The sequence below is a fragment of the Macrobrachium nipponense genome, chromosome 41 (assembly GCF_015104395.2).
Source record: "Macrobrachium nipponense isolate FS-2020 chromosome 41, ASM1510439v2, whole genome shotgun sequence".
Lineage (NCBI taxonomy): Eukaryota > Metazoa > Arthropoda > Malacostraca > Decapoda > Palaemonidae > Macrobrachium > Macrobrachium nipponense.
In genome coordinates this window covers 51,212,422-51,229,215 of record NC_061102.1, presented here as the reverse complement: position 1 = coordinate 51,229,215, position 16,794 = coordinate 51,212,422, and positions in this window count along the sequence as shown.

Sequence of the window (16,794 nt, the reverse complement as noted above, 5' to 3'; positions counted from 1 at the left end):
TAAGTTCCAACTGCGGGAAAAGGTGGCGTAATTTGGCGTGTCTAGCAGATTCGCAATACGATGAGGTAGCAGGAAGGGAACTGGCATTTCTCATCTATGAAATCAGCAACAGTCCTAACCAAAAAGATACAAAAGCATTCATAGATATATTAGAAGGATATAATCCTTCAAACTGGAACAAATCTAATGAAAACATCTTGAAAATAATTGAAGAAGTTCCAAATAAAATCCAAGTGGTCAAGAGACTCATAAAGAAAATATACATAAACCAACATATTCCGACAAAGAAAATGAATAAGGTGAATCTTGTGAATATACTAATTGATGCATTAGGAAAAAGAATGCCAAAAGCATGCAAACTGTGTAAGTTTGGTATAGCATAGTCAATCCACAAAACCTAATCAGAAAATGTGCTGCATGCAACATTCCGACCCATCCACAGTGTGCTGAGGTAATACAAGATTTGAGAAAAGATACAAGAATTTTTTGTTCAACATGTCTATCATGGATAGACAATGTTATTAAATCAAGATTGAATGTACAAATAGTTGAGGATGAAGAAGAAGAGGAAGAGGAAGAAAAAGAAGAAGAGGAAAACGGAAGAGAAGTAAACAAAAATGAAATGACAGAAAAAAATAAGGAAAACAAAGAACAAGATAAAAGTATGGATGCAGAGATACTCATTGATACTACATATGAGGCAATAAAGCAGCATACCTACGAAGAAATAAATTACGATATGACAACAGAAAAGCAAATCCCGAAGAGGCTCTACCCAGATCTATACAATGACGGGAAAGAGGAAAAAAATAGACAAGAAAGACAAAATCTGCAACCTTTTGAAAAGAGGGAATTGCAGATTTGGAGAAAGATGTTACTACAAACATCCTAAGATATGTCAAAACTATGAAATATATGGTAAATGTGCATACTTAGATGGATATGGGGATGATTGCAGAGATCTGCATCCAAAAATATGTAAAAACCTAAAAGAAGGAAAAGGATGTAAGTTCGACAAAAAATGCAAATATATGCACCCTGTAGCCATGAATCATAATCAAATAAATAACCAACCAAGTAATAAAATCCAAAATAAGAAAGAAACAAATAAAGAGAGAAATCAAGAATATCAGGTAAAAGAGAAAAGCAAACCACCAATGAGATATGCAGAGGTGTCAGCAAAGAATTTCAAAGCATCAGCTCCGAAATTCTACTCAAGAGATAATAACTGTATTTATTATGCAAGAGGATATTGCAGAAAAGGAGAAAATTGCAGATTCAGACACAAAATGAATAATTATGATGAAGGAAGATCAAATATTATGGAAAAGTTGGATTTTTTAATGTCAGAATTTCTGGAAATGAAAAAAAGAACAACATACCAACAGGAAAGAGACATGGGAAAATCCTTATTACTATCAGTATTAAATGAAGGAGAAAACACGCAAACCATCATAGTGATGAATGCGCAGGGTTTAGTTACGAGTAACTCAAAAAGAAAAATAGAGTACTTAGAAGAACTAACCAAAATGAAAAGAAAATAGATATAATGAATATAAGTGAAACCTGGTATTCCCAAGAGACTGGGAATGATGATCAAATAAAAGGGTTCCAAACTTATAGATCAGATAGAAAAAATAGGAATCAAGGGGGAACCGCAATATATGGGAAAGACAAAAAACAAGGAAAAATATATGAGAAATATAGTAACTCAGAATGTGAACTAATAGCGGTAGAATTTGAATCTGAAAAATTGATGAACATAGTAATATATAGACCTCCTAATACTAAAGAGTTTGACTTAATAATTGAAAAATTGGATGATATATGTAGAAATCACAAGGACTGGACTATTCTCCTATCTGGTGACTTCAACTTTCCTTTCGTAGAATGGAAAGAACGAATAGGAGATTGTGGTTGTACTTATACATATAAAAAAGAGAGTAATAGTAGTGCAGAAGATAAGAGGCAATTTGAAAAGCTATTAGATATGCTACTAGAATACAACATTCAACAAATAAATCACCTGCCAACAAGAAAGAAAATACTTTAGACCTAGTATTTGTGAACGAGATGAATTATGTTAAAGAAATAATAGTTTATAATGCGAGTATTTCAGACCATAATGTCATAGAATTAACAGTTCATTCCAAAGCAAGTGAAAATAGAGATAAGCAAGAAATGAAAAAGTGGGAAGGATATGGAAAATACAACTTCTACAGTAAAAATATAAAATGGTCAGAAATTAATGAAGAATTAAACAAAGATTGGGATAACATTTTCGTAAGTGATGACATAAGGGTAAATACGGAGATATTATATAAAATATTGGAGATAATAGTGGAAAAATATATACCGAAGAAGAAAAGTAAACATCATTCATGCATACCAAGAGACAGAAGAATCTTGTTCCAGAAAATCAGAAAGTGGAAAAAAGGTCTTGCAAAAGAAAAAAATGCATGGAAAGTTTATAGAACTAAAAAGTAAGACAGAAAATGCAGAAAAAAAGATTATACAATCAAAAGAAAATGAAAAACGGGACTTGGAAGAAAAAACCCTATTAAATATCAAGCAAAACCCCAAACTATTATACTCATATGCGAAGAAGATGAATAAAAGAAGAATAGAAATAGGCCCTCTGAGAATTGAAGGGAGATTAACGAATGAAAAAAGGAAATTTGCAACATACTGGCAGAACGATATAAGAGAGAATTCACCCCTAGAATAGATAATGAAGATAATGATATAGAAGTAAGGGATGAAAATAGTGAATATTTAGCTGACATAGATATTAATGAAGCTGATATTGTGCAGGCTATTAATGAAATTAAAAATGGAGCTGCTGCAGGGCCTGATGGAATTCCTGCTATTTTGTTAAAGAAAGTAGTTCATTCTATCGCAAAGCCACTTGCAATATTATTAAGACAAAGTGTAGATACAGGCAAGATATATGATGAGCACAAATTAGCGTATATTACCCCTACTTTCAAAAGTGGATCAAGACTAGAGGCAAGTAATTATAGGCCTGTGAGTCTAACATCACATATAATGAAAGTGTATGAAAGGGTAATGAAGAAAAATATTATGAAACATTTAATAAAAAATAATTTGTTTAATAAAGGACAACATGGTTTCGTACCCGGAAAAAGTACACAAACCCAACTGTTAGTCCACCGTGAAAACATATTCAAAAATATGAAAAGCGGAAATGAAACAGATGTGGTTTATTTAGACTTTGCAAAAGCTTTTGATAAAGTAGACCATAATATATTAGCGAAGAAAATTAGAAAACACAATATCGTGGATAAAGTAGGAAGATGGTTAAAAGAATTTTTACACAACAGAAAACAGATAGTTATTGCAAACGACGAGAAATCGGATGAAGCCAAGGTAATATCCGGTGTGCCGCAAGGTACGGTGTTAGCTGCAATACTGTTTGTTATTATGATTGAAGACATAGACAATAATGTTAAGGATTCGGTAGTGAGTAGTTTCGCAGATGACACAAGAATAAGTAGAGAAATTACTTGTGATGAAGATAGGAACGCTCTACAAAGAGACCTTAACAAAGTATATGATTGGGCAGAGGTAAATAGGATGGTATTTAACTCTGATAAATTTGAATCAATAAATTATGGAGACAGAGAAAGAAAGCTATATGCATATAAGGGACCTAATAATGAGACCATCACAAATAAGGAAGCAGTTAAAGACCTTGGTGTGATGATGAATAGGAACATGTTATGCAATGATCAAATAGCAACTCTGTTGGCAAAATGTAAAGCAAAAATGGGAATGTTGTTACGGCACTTCAAAACAAGAAAAGCTGAACACATGATTATGCTTTATAAAACATATGTTCGTAGAGTCCACTTGAATATTGCAATATGATATGGTACCCACACTATCAAAAGGATATTGCACAAATAGAGAGTGTACAAAGGTCCTTTACAGCTAGAATAGAAGAAGTTAAGGACCTAGACTACTGGGAAAGACTACAATTCTTAAAATTATATAGTCTGGAAAGGAGAAGAGAACGCTACATGATAATTCAGGCATGGAAACAGATAGAAGGAATAGCAGAAAATATCATGGAACTAAAAATATCAGAAAGCAGCAGCAGAGGTAGATTAATAGTGCCCAAAAATATACCAGGAAAAATAAGGAAAGCCACACAGGACATTAATCCACTACGCACCAGCATCGATAATGCAGCGTCTATTCAATGCGTTGCCAGCTCATCTGAGGAATATATCAGGAGTGAGCGTAGATGTGTTTAAGAATAAGCTCGACAAATATCTAAACTGCATCCCAGACCATCCAAGATTGGAAGATGCAAAATATACCGGAAGATGTACTAGCAACTCTCTGGTAGACATTAGAGGTGCCTCACACTGAGGGACCTGGGGCAACCCGAACAAGATGTAAGGTCTGTAAGGTAAGGTAAGGTCTCTCTCTCTCTCTCTCTCTCTCTCTCTGGAAAAAACTTTCGTTGTTGTAAATCAGTACCAAATGAATATAAACGTTTTACTTATATCCAATAAATACTTGAGAAACCTTGTGAATGTTTTTTTCTTCAGTTAAGTTCAAAGTTCTGTTCAAGGTTATACTTAAGAGGCCAAAGGTTGAACAGAAATGGAACTTTCGCTATAACTTTTGAATAATAGAAGACATCATAACAGGTATACATAATCCACTTTAAAAGCCACTGCGCAGAGTGAGGTCACAGTCAAGAATGACCTTAAAAGGTCAAAACGTCAAATCGCGAGATTAAGGTCACGAATTAAGTCCTGCCCTTAACTTTTGAACTATATAAAACAATGTTCATACCTGACATACATTGGACACTATGCTAAAGTGAAATGAGGTCAAAGATTAAATACAACTGTACCTTTGGCCATACCTTTTGAATTGTATAAAATACAGTAAAATACAGACTTCAATACTTGGCATGCATAACTGATGAACTGATGTGTGGTGAGATCATGGTCATGCTTAGAGGTAAAAGGTTAATGGTCCAATTAGATCCCAGGAAACAAACTGCCCCTTCCTCAGGGCACTACTGGTCGTATCCTGAACCAGAAGTCACTCATTAGAAAAAAGGTACGAGAAAATTGTGGAGTCACTGTCAGACTCCCATTCTGACTTGGACACGACTGCCTCCCTCCTTAAAAACTTGGTAGCCACTGAGATAGAAGAGCAAAACGACATGAGGAAAGAATGAGACCTCTGTACCACTCGTCCCCACTCCCCGCCCACCCATGCAGCACGCCACACATGCAAGGGTAGATAACCTAAAAGGAGATCTCTTCCTGGAGAAAGAATACTTGGACCGAGTTCAATCCAAAAAGCATGAATGTCTTAAGCATAAAAACGATGCAGTTTCCCTCCTATAGCTTCCCAGAGAAGGTCAAGAAGGGGAAGCTTCCCAATTATCAGTAAAACCAATCCATAGATTAGTCCTACAACAGGTGAGCAGGATATACAAACCCTTCTCTGTGCAACCAAGAAGATTTCTAGTGAGAGCATTCATCCCTTGCGCCATCATTCCTATTACCACCTGATCACGGTGCCTATGAGAACAAGTTAGCACCTATAGGTTACTTAGCAGAAAAGACACCTGCATGCAGAGGCAACTCACCACATAAGACACCTGCATGCAGAGGCAACTCACCACATAAGACACCTGCATGCAGAGGCAACTCACCACATAAGACACTTGCACATGCAGACAACTCACTAGGGAAGATACTTGCTTGTGCAGGCAACTCGCCTTTTAAGAAACCTTCAAGTGCAAGTGAATCACCAGGGAAGACAATCAAACCAAAAGATTTCACAGCTGCAGCAAATTATTAGCCTTCCTTACAAGCTTTCTGATGTGCAATGCATCTGATTTACAGTGGGTTCACTAGGATGACACTAGCACATGCAGGTGACTCACCCTGAAGACATGCACACATGGCAGTGACTCGCCAACAAAGACGCCTCCATACACAAGAAGATATGTACCTATATATATTTAGGAAACTCACCTTGGAAAGACACAAGCACATGCAGGCACTTCACTGGGTAAGACACCTGCGACTGCACCAGAGTTACCACAAGTAGAAAGTGCATGCTGAGAATCCTTCTCTATGTAAGTACCACAAAACTTTAAGACCAGAGGAAAACAAGCAGGAGGAGCACTCTAAGTGACGAGTCTTGTCAGGCATGAAAGAATAGTTTGCCATTATCAAAAGAATACTTTCCATAGCACCTGTGCTACAAGGACCAGCCAGCACATTATACTCATAGGTCAAGTTAGGTCTACAGACCCTACCCTTGTAAAAAAAAAAAGAAAAAAAATATATATATATATATAAAAAAAAAAAGCAGAGTGGGTCTTCATCCAAGGGCAACACAAACAGTCTAAACACTTTCTACAATGTTCAGACACCACTCAATCCTTTTCATGCGTAACCACCTTACTGAAAATTCATAAACATAGTCACAAACCCAAAAACTCTATCACCAACAAAAGAAGTACCTGAGAAAAGCTTCAACATGGAAAGACAATAATGAATAATAAGCAAGTTGCCTGCCCAGGATGGCAGCCATAAATGAAGTGTTGGTTTACAACCAGGGGACACACCCATTCACAAACAATTAACCACTTTGTTACCAAGCTCTAAATATTGCTTCCAGCTTACACCAGGAATATTCTAACATACATGAGGTTTAGGATATATACTTTAGTACAGCCCCACTCTTTTGGAAAACTTAAAGGAGGCCATGAAGAGGGATGGCTTCCAGCCAAGCAAGTTTAAATACAGATGGAAATAAATTGAAGTGATAGTTCTGGATATCTTCAAATAATCTGACTTAAGTGACTTCGAAGCAAGGATAATTTGATGCAAGAAATTAAGATTCTTTTGGAATTTGTGTTAAGAACACTTTTTTATTAGTTTTTTTTTTAAATGGTTGGAGGCGAGACAATTTACATCTACATTGGATATTCCTAATGAACCTTTGTTTACCTCATTCCAGACCATTCTCTTTAACTAGGTTCCTGATCCTGCAGCCCATGCTCATGAGGACAACTCTTCTGACCCTCTTATTGCTTTGGTGGTTCTTTTAGAAGAAAAGAAACCCCTTGTACCCCCTGTTCCTGGTACTCCTGATCTTGTTCTGTAAACCACCTAAACCTTGTCTTCAGCTATTGTAAGAGAAATAAATGGGCTGTTAGTCAAAGTATGGTGAAGAAGCAAAAGCACATTAAATCCTCCTCCTCTAGATTTTCATGCTCCTTTTCTTCATCTTCCTACTCGAGCCCTTCTGCCCCTGCTTCCTCTTGTAATAGTAGACGTCCTGGAAGAAGGCCCCTGGCAAGAAAACTAAGGTGGTTTGCTTAAGTTTCCCTTAAGGTTAGGGAGGGCAGGCTAGGGTGTACATCATTATACTCAATTAATACTCTTTAAAGGTTAAATTAGACAAGTAGGATGTAGCACCTTATGCCTTAGTGATCCAGGATCCCTAGGTTAGATTAATGTAAATACATACACTTCAGTCCAAGACTTGTGGTATCCTAGGTTATTTTGGGCAAGAGGGTTCAGGGGAGTCTAACAACGGTCATGTAGGATCTGGCATCATAGGTTGGTCAAGTTTATATTCATCCCTGTATCAAACTGCTTTTTCTGTTCACCACTCATAAAACCAGGATTCCTATTGTGAGTCCTCCTGGGAGCAGTGAGTGTGTCTGGCATGAAAGAATTAAAATGTTGTCATTATCAAAGTAGTTTCCCCCACCCTAAATGAAAACTGGGAAGCTCTTTGTCCTGTTTTTACTTCTTCCCATAATACTTCCAATACAGGGACCAGCCTCCACACTACTCTTACACTCAATCATGTAATAATAATATAAGCAGTGTGGCTCTTCAAACGTCGATGCAGTGTCCACACACTAACTACTTTGTTCATACACCATTCAACCTTCACCACCAACACCACTAAAGTAAGGTGTTTTCAACGAAAAAAATACTTCAGAGAAGCTTTAAATATGGAAAGTCAGTGGAAAACACTTAAGATGTAAACACAGGATGACAGCTGAAGAAAAATGGAAAGGTTTACCACCAAATGACTCTTGACCATTTATTACCAATGAAGACTGATGGCTTTCTAGCAAGTTAATTTAAATACAGGTAGTACATTAATAAGAAAGTCTCTCTCAACCTGGCTTGAAGGTATGGTACTCCAAGGATGAAAATACATTGTTTGGATTTAATATCTGGTATCTTCAAATACTTTGAGCTTGGTTGTAACTTGAAAAGATCAATTTGATCCCAAAATTGAAGAATCTTGAAGAGTTATTGTTGAACTTTAAAAAGAAGTATTGTTTTGAAAGATTCTGATAGCAAGAGAATTGCTCTAATCTATCTTGCATATTCCAAAAACCCTTTGAATTTCACATTCCTAGACTAATACTAATCTTCAACTATGGGGGTTTTCTGGTACTGATGTTACTTGTTTAGACTTCCTTGAACCTCTTGCCCAAAATGACCTAGAATACCCCAAATCTTGGACTGAAGTGTTTGTATGCACATTAATCTAACCTAGAGATCCTGGCTCACTTAGGCGTAAGGTGCTACATCCTGCTTTCCTAATTTAACCTTTAAAAAGTATTGGAGTATATGTAATGATGTACAGTCTAGCCTCCCCTTCCTAACATTAAGGGAGACTTAAGAGAAACCTTCTTAGTCTTCTTGCCAGAGACCTTCTTCCAGGTCAATTCTACTGACCCTCCTAGTGCTATAGTGGTCATGTAACACCAACCACCATGGTTACTCCTGTCCATTACACTCATTAACTTTGTCTGCAACCTGCCTTGATTGTATCCTCCAGTACTGTAGGAGAACAGAGAAGAACTCTTGGTCAAAGTATGGAGAAGAAAAAGCACACTTCTTTTTATTTATATGTACTTTCCCACAACACAGTTGTGCTTATTTCCCTCTTCCTCTTCTTACGACTGTCCTTCTTCCCCACACTCCTCTTACAGGAAAATTGATCTGTCAATTACCTGCATTCACCATCGCTGCAACCTTGACACTATTCATATGCACCAGCACCCAAGCAACCAAGATACATATTATTCATTTATATGAAATTCATGAAAATTTTACAACTACCTTGTGATATGTAGTTGGTAACATGGCAATGGGGCTAAAGAAGTGCTGGTTACACTGCCTACAAAGCATAAACTGGCTGATAGATTTTTTTTTTTTTTTTGGTGGGGGTGGAAGAGAGCCATGGAGAGATTTTCCAAGAGGGGTTGAGAAAGCTGGACAGGATGGGAGCGGAGCAGTTGGCAATGCTGCATAGGGAGAAAGAGCTAGTCAGAGGTAGAGTTTTTAATCCCTAACTACTGTTGTTGCATCCTACATGTGCAAGGTATGACTGTATATAACCTAACTCTGGATGAACTATCTATCATCAGAAAAATTTGCAGTGTAGTTGTCATGAAGTTCTTTGTTTTAAAATTTTCAGCAAGTTCTACAATGTTTGCGTAACTGCTGTTTATGACAATCCAAATATCAACGATTCTATATATGATTGCCTTTTGGAAAAGATTAGTATGGCTCAGTCACAGGATTCAAAAGCTTCATTCGTTATTAGTGAAGACAGTAAAGCAAAGCATAACAAGTGGCTAAATTCAAATTCCAAGATCAACATGGCCAGTCTGCTCAACTTGTAAAATCCAATTTTGTCCAGCTTTTTTGAGGAACCCACAAATATTCCTTGTAATAGATTACACCTCATTCACAGATGTTTCAGCTATTAAGAAGTCCAAGGTCTGTGAATATAGGCATAGCCTAGGTGCTTCTGATCATTGCATCATTGAGATAGACATATCTGTTAATCAGCATACTCCTAATTCCACCACTAGAAAAAGTCCGGCTGAAATCCAGAGCCAACTGGGATTGCATTATCTAAGCTTGTCAGGTACTTAATATTTCAAATGCTATATAAGATCCTGATTCCAAGAAGTTGAATGACATGCTAATGGCTATTTCAACAAGGTATGTCCCCAGAAAGGTAATTAAATTACAATAAATGACCAGCCCAGCCATGATTTGATGATACATGGAGACAAGCCTACCATGAAAAACATGCCAAATTCAATGCATGGAGACAAAATCATTCAACTGAAAATTACACAAGAATTGTTAAGTCTTGTCAGCTGCAAATAGAACTTACCATACAGCTGAGAGATATTACAATAATTCCTTCAAGAGAAAACTTGAAGGCATTACTCAGCATCATCTATGGTGAACCAAACTGGTATCATCTATCTTTTGGTCAGGCTCGTCTTCCATTACACCACTACTAACCACTTACGGTAGATTGGTTACTGGCCCTAGGGAAAAGGCTAAACTGCTTCATTGAGCCTTTGAAGCTAAGCAGTCAGCTGAGGATGTCCCTCTCCCTGATACCTGCCATCCTGAACCTCTACAAAATTTGTAATTTGCTCTAGGGATGCTAAGAATCTTGATAGCTTGGGTGGAGATCCTGATGATTTCTTCCCTTTTTTTTATTTATTTCTATGGGTGTTGTCTCCCATGATTAGCAAATTCTATAATGAACTGAAGAACAAATACAGATTCCACGGTAAAGTAGAGAGAGACCTGGGAAACTCCACTAACACCTAGAAAATCATTTAAATGCCTTTGCCCTCAAACAAGCCAATACCCAAAGCCAACATAGCCCTTAAGCCTTAAAGGCTGCTACCAAGAAGTTTCCTCATGCTTAACAACAACAGAAACCTAACCATGTTGTTTATAGAGGTATCAGTGCTGGGAAAAAAAAACCTCAACATTGGACCATGACTTACACACTGACCACTGGTGTTGTGAATCGATTAGTAGATTCTCTCCCAGCACTGATAATGGCATTATGTACAGTTAGATCCTGTCAAGCTCAACAGAACCACAGACCACACCAGGCAGCCTTCTGTAGCTTGTGGGATTGTGATGAAACCTTTCATCTCTTGGCACCTGGTATCCACCACTGAAAGAAACTGGAAATTTAGCCTCTCCTCGTCACCTGGGGTAATCAACTACAAGAGAAAACTTACAAAACTGTCCTAATATTCAGATGACTTCCTGAAACCTATCAAGAGTAGGAGAAGCATTACTGTCTAGTCACTGCCCAAGCTAGAAGACCTTGCACTGGTGAACCAAAAATTGGCAAAAAGATGACTCCCCTTAGTCTCAGTCAAGTCGTTAACAGATGCCCACAGCCCACTGTCTACAGCTAACCTCTGGATGTTGAGTACTTTCCATTACTATTACTTTATTTCAGTGACTGAGCATACATCAACGAAAATTTTTATAATGAATACGTTATTACTTCCAGCAAGGTAATAACTTGAGACGAGGTTGTGTGTGTTAATTTTACCAACTAACAGAAAAGTGGGCAGAACATTTAGACATAGTAGTGTTCGCTCCTCATACATAAAATGATCAATAGTCTCTAACAGGCTTATTCTATTTGAAACACTAATTGCCCTATATGGTATTAAAGTGCTAAACCCCTTGCCTTAAATAAGATCTAGTTTGCATTTAACAACCCTGAGAAGGGAAGAGCCTTTTAAATAGATATTTTGCTCTCAACCTAAGTCAGGACCAAGAGACCAGTATCTTCAATGTAAAAGCCTGAATTCCTTAACACTTTTAATTCTCTTACCATATCATAGGTTTTAGGACTACCCAGAGATGGTTTAATTCCTTCAAGAGGCTTTTACTAAAGATTCAAACAGCTTTGGAGACAAAAGATTTATCCATCAAGGTTCCCAGCAGTAGTTACGGTGTGCTAGACACCTTAATTACACCCAACCAATATCTAGTATGAATTGCATTACCTATAACATAGGAAGATAAAGACCTAAAAACTCTTAACAGCTGGAACTGATAGCATTTAAAGTAACTAAGAAACTAAGAACTTCATGAGGTTGCCTATAGAGGAATTACCTCCAGCCTGACCTCAGAAACGAGAAACTAACCACTGCCTCCGAAAACATCAGTAGTTGAACCTCATGCCAACTTGATGATAGATCCTCAGGCCACACCTGACAAACTTCATTCTAGCACAAGATGGTCATGGTGTCAACATGAACATCGGAATCATGTGGAAGCTTAATAAACTTTAGCAAGTGGAAGCTTTAGAAGAACTTTTTTTAAGAACGAGTTCTGGAGAAATATACTAGAAATGAAATAGAACCCAAAATCATTCCTCCCAAGACATCAAGGTACTACTAGGAACATCCTACATTCCTAGGATCCTCTAAACTTGATAAGTAAGTCTCCTCCAATCATAAAATGAGAGATGTAAGGTTTCATAACCAACTAATATAGCTGAAAATGCCTGCCAAATCAGTCAGAAGGCCGGTAAGTGAAAGTTAAATACTGTATTGTTAACTCTCTGTTCAAAGTCACAAATATGCACTCATTCAGATTTATTATTTAAATAATTACATTATTAAAAAAATGACAAAGTTGAAAATTCAAAGCCATTCGGCAGGCAGAATACTATTCCACTAGTTTAGTTGGTCCCTGAGCACACTGTTCCTATCCAGAACTCAAGGAAATGCCACAATCTTCCCCACTTCTAACCAAAGAAGGGTCTTCTCTATTCTGAGTAAAAGGAATAAACAATGTGACATAAACATCTAGATAGATAAAGTCATATGTATATACATTTATTGTATAAATATAAACCTACACATTATATATATATATATATATATATATATATATATATATATATATATATATAATATATATACCTTTATTGTGTAACATTATATACACCTAAAAAAAGGGAAGATGGTTTGTCTGATAACATTAAGCAATGCTATTTGTGCTCTACACTACATACAAACCGCAAGTTCCTCTGATCGTTAAATATTCGAGATTATAGATAATCTCCCAAAAATCTTGTTCTCCCATGATAGCGCCCTAGACATACACCGAGGTATTTTTAGGACTGTATCCATCTTCCCCTGAGAGCTTAAACGAACATTGACTCTTGACATACCACCAAATGACTCATGTTTAGGTAACAGAAAAGAACCCAAGCTTGATTCTTGCCTGGTCAAAAAACTTAGCCAAAATCATAAGACTTTGGTGAGAGGACCTCTGCTTCGCTTTAAAAAAATGATAAGGACTGACAGCCTCTTAAAAGTGATCAGTGGTAATAAACGCCACAAATCAAGGCAAATCATCTTTGCATGAAGACCCTGACCATTGAGAATATCTTTCAAATCTTTCTTTGCATGAAGACCCTGAACATTGAGAATATCTAACTCTAAAATCAAACCAGTAAAAAATGAGCCAAAGTTTCTTTGGAACAATCATGTTTTCTATAGCGTGTATAATGCTGTATAAGCCACAGCAATGAAACTTTAACCACAGCCTGGTGGAGGCCTGTCTTATAGTGCTGCCAGACGCACAATCATGGCTAACTTTAACCTTAAATAAAATCAAAACTACCAAGACTAGAGGGCTGCAATTTGGTATGTTTGATTATCGAGGGTGGATGATCAACATACAAATTTGCGGCCCTCTAGCCTCATGGTTTTTAGATCTGAGGGCAGACAGAAAAGTGCGGAAAACTAAAACCTATGCAAGGACTAGTCCTTCCCCAATCCTATCCCAAGAACCTTGGATTATGAATTAGTTTTCTTTCTCCAATATAAGGCGGGAAGGAAGATATATCATAGAAGAGGCTCCTATATTACATGAACTGCATTAAAACCTTGAAAATACGTAAGCCACCTGATGAAATACAGGCAGCTCATAAGAATGTTCTATTTTCACAATCATACACTAATCTCTCCTTACAGAAAGCAATTAACCTCTTCAAAAATAAAATTGTGACCACTAATACACTGGTTAAATATCAGACACCTGATTCATCAATCAAAAGAAGCATAAGCAATTGCCCTTCCACTACAGAAACGGCAGGATAAGTCTTGGCTACCGAAAATATGCAAGAGAGACTGGGGGCAAAGACTACCACACTCGATAGCAGAAGAGCAGCAGTTAATAGTAACGAACTAACTCCTGATAAGCTTCCACCAAGGCTTAAAAACTTTAATAACGGCTACAAAACCACTTGCTTCAGCTCAAAAGTAAGCAGATTCGGTTGGAAAGCTGTCAGCTTAACAAAACTATTTAAATTCTGATCTGGAAAATCTCTCAATAACAAAAACGTTCCTAAACCATGGGGGAATCGGAAACAATACTAAACAGTAATGAGCAGTTTACTGACAGAAACTCCCACAACTGGAAAAGGAGTCAAAATCACTGGAACAGAATTTTCAGACTGTTAATGGCAACCACCTACCTATGTAAATGGAAGCCGAAACAATAGTGCATGCAGAGATTCTCTATTGGCAGGTGAGCGTCGAACAGGAGACATGCACACGTGATAGGACCACACACAATATGAGTGCAATCAGTAGAAGCATAGGCATGCAAGCGATAGGCGCACAAACCATACGCATGCAATAGGCACACTAGCCATAGGCACACATGAGATGGGCAAAAGCCATAGGTGTGCAAGAGACAGGTGTACAAGTCATAGGGGCGCATGTGAGGGGCATACATATCTAAGTCTTATCGCTTGGCGATAGACTTTTTGTGTTCTCCTTACGACTGTCATTCGTAAGTATTTTTGGTTCCTCTCATCTCCCTTGGATATCTTAGTAGTGTGATTCTTTCTTGACTAAAGGAGATGATTCAAACAGGCAAGTTGAACAAAGATAACAACTTTATTCTGTAACTCCATACTAGGAGATGCAGCTCGGTCGGAAGACCGATATGTTTGATGGTTGGCGCGGAACTGCCATTCTAAAGCATCGCGTCGATAGCGGAACATTAGCTATCTAAGCAATTCATATAAAAAACATACGTAGTCCGCCGGCTCGGAAGTTACAAGTTTCCGGCGTAGGTTAACAGGTCAACCGCTTCCCATGGAAGTTGTTGTGCAAAGTTATCATAAACATAAAATGTTGACAAAGCTTTGAGCTAGATCAGGCTACTGCAGACAGCGCATAGGGTAATCTAGGTCTGCTTTGGTCACGTAGAACCCTCCTAATGCCATGACCTCAGGTCATGGGTTTATATTTACAGATCTTGTAAATCTAATATATGTAATTATTACATTAGGCTCGGACTGCTACCTATTCAAGCCTTGAATAACAAAAAAAAAATTACTTTAAACATTGTTCATAGGAGCGTGCTCGTAACATACGTCTAGGTATAACATAATAAGTGATTAAATGCATAAAAAGGTTCTGTTACATACCCTTGTTGACATATTCATAAACAAAGATAAATGCATGGAAAATATAGATCCATTTTGGTAATACTAATGATTAGGTACCCTAAAATAATAAAAAGGTAAAAATCAAAACATGTATACATAATTAATATGATAACAGGTAACCTGATTAAGAATAATGGTTACTAAATAATGATTATAGCATGATCATGGATAATTGTCAAAGAGTACTTGACACTCCTTGTAATAGATAAATATAATTGTACAATGGTATAATAGTATAACCATGGAAATCTGCAGAAAAGCAATAAATAGGGCTGATATTATTTTATTAGGTGCCCGAAAAAATACCTTTAGGAATATATTAATGTATACAATATTGGGCTATAATGCTTTATTAGGCGCCCTGGAGATACTTTAACTGTTCAAATGCAAAGGCGTGAGTCTTTCTTGTCCTACATTTTTGCCAGCATAACGGACCGCTTTTCACACACAACACAATTCCAGACAATTCCCTAGGCACGAACTGAAGTGGCCAGGTTCAGGCGGCCCTCCAAACGCAAACGACTTGAGTTTAATCGGGTACGTCATCTAGACGGGCCAATACGTTCCCTTGGAGATCCTTCTGTTTACGCCTCAGCCTACGCCAAGCAAAGATATTGACGGCGACAACCAATATGGCCGTCACGCTGAACACGCTAGCAGAATGTAGTAGCGAAGATTTTTCTCCACCTGCATAAGTCGATGACGCGTGGGTCATCTCAGCCAGTTGCGTCAAACGATGAGCTACTCGCGCATTGTATGGGAGAGGTAGTGACGGGATGATTGTGGAAGCCCACGTGTAGTTCGCGAAATACGCCTTCTCACGTATTATCGTGTTGACCCCTCTGACGGTGTAGTTTTGTAGATGTCCCCGTACAAACCATCGGCTGCTACGAAGATAGGGGCATGGGCGGTGGTACTGTCCGGACACACGACGTCGAATCCGGCCTTATCATAACGGATCCAGGAACCATTATTCATCCTGTAATTGAATTTATTGCCGTAAAAGGGATAAAGTTTCCCCAGACAACCTTCGCTTGTATGAGAGAGAGAGCCGTTTAGCACTATGTCTAACTCACATGAATCCGTTGATATAGGATAGAAATTCAAAGAGTCAGCTGTACAAATTTTATTATTCATGGCTTCTGAACAGTGAGTGAGTTTATCTAAGTCTTTAATGATTGTAAATGATTCTTATCAGAAGAAATCAGTACATGCCCCGTTAAATTGGATATTACTGGATTTGAGTTTATTCGTCATGAAAGTAGGAAACGGTGCTATTTTGTATGATTGCCAAGCATCGGAAGAATCAAAAGGAATTGTGATCATAATTCTATAATTTTCAACGCTGACTGATATTAGGCTATAATAGAACTCTACTTTATGGGGCATCTAATAAAGGAATATAACCTAGTTCTTCTCCCGTCAGTTTTC